The 1,688-nt window shown below is 21.6% G+C and overlaps 1 long non-coding RNA gene across 1 annotated transcript in view; it reads left to right on the forward strand.

Annotated features, from left to right (window-relative positions):
- The first annotated feature begins 853 nt into the window (after positions 1 to 853).
- The window catches only part of LOC136090257 (uncharacterized), a 4,574-nt gene continuing 3,739 nt past the window's right edge, over positions 854 to 1,688 (forward strand). The window contains exon 1 of the long non-coding RNA XR_010643295.1: positions 854 to 1,688. This exon is cut by the window's right edge and continues 3,206 nt beyond it. This is a non-coding gene — a long non-coding RNA (uncharacterized LOC136090257).

A 1,688-nucleotide genomic window follows, 5' to 3' on the forward strand; every position in this document is an offset into this window, starting at 1 on the left:
TGCCATCTCCCATTGAAAATGATGTCAGTTTTTGTTATCATATTATGATGGTATATCTGAATTGTTAATATAATATAAAAAATGCATATACCATCAATTTTTTTCTGGTTCAATTATACATTTATTCTCAACAGTACTAAAAGTAAAAAAAAAAAACACAAATTGTTCTTTCAGATTCGCAAGCTAATTTCTGAATTTAAATTGTTTTTCCTATGATCCTCTACAGTTTTAAGCAACAATAGCAAGAAGTTTTTAGACCACATTGTTGGTGTAAATACCTCTAAAACCTGCTCATAGCTAGCATAAATTGATTTACTTTTTTTTAAATAAAATAATTTACTTTTCTTTTTAATTCAATTTTTTAATTGACATTATTTTGGTCTCAACATTCCCTCCCCATTGTTAATTATTGTTTAACTCACACTGCCCCTCTATCTACTGGCATCATTTATGGATGATCCCATAGCCTAAATACTATATATATATATATATATATATATATATATATATATATATATATATATATATATATATATATATATATATATATATATATATATATATATATATATATATATATATATATATATATATATATATATATATATATATATATATATATATATAGATATATATATATATATATATATGTATGTATATATATATATATATATATAGATATATAGATATGTATGTATATATATATATATATATAGATATATAGATATATATATATATATATATATATATATATATATATATATATATATATATATATATATATATATATAGATATGTATGTATATATATATATATGTATATATATATATAATTTTTACTTTATTTACAACACCATTTGATATACAACAAATTCTTACAAAGCTTACAATAATTCAGTAAAATTCAATCTGAGTTATTGAAACGTAATAAACTTAACATCAATAGAAAAGTAAAGCTGTCATCATTTAAAATGTAAAGGGTGTTGTCAAAATATGTTGAAAGTAAAATTAAGTTACTAATAAAATTACGTTCAACAATGATAAATATTCTTACTGTAGTAAGAATTAGTACTAGTTAACAAATTTGAACAAATAAATATAAAATAGTGAAAAAACAATGAACAAATAACTTGAACTTGAACTTAATCTTGAATTTGAACTAATTGGTACTAATTTGTTCAAGTATAACCTTAAATAATAAGTTTATATAATAAATTTTATGTATAACTAGTTATACATATAATTAACTATCAGGAGTTATGTATAACTGCATGCATTTTAAAGCATATTATTTAATTTATATATTACTTTAGATCATATTACTTTGAATACTGGACCCAGAGACTTTATTCCCAATTACACTGTGGTACTCCAGATTAAAAATTGAAAAGTTTCTGTTAATATCCTGTTTTTGTTCCTCAATGTACTTCGTAAGTCCCTAAAGTTTTATGAACCTTATTATATATAAAGTTAAAAGTTTTGGAGCATAAAAAGTTACAGAAACCTCCCTATCTCCCCCCTATTTTAATTTTTTTTTTTAAATAAAGAAAATTTGACTTTCAAACCAGCATTTCTTTGTGGGACAGTGCAGTGTCACATGCATGCATGCTTGGTTTTTGACAACATTTGAACTTGCATCAGTCAATTGTTTGCAGATAATATACTCAAGAACTATATTGAAATATCATA

The sequence above is a fragment of the Hydra vulgaris genome, chromosome 13, assembly GCF_038396675.1.
Source record: "Hydra vulgaris chromosome 13, alternate assembly HydraT2T_AEP".
Taxonomy (NCBI): Eukaryota; Metazoa; Cnidaria; class Hydrozoa; order Anthoathecata; family Hydridae; genus Hydra; species Hydra vulgaris.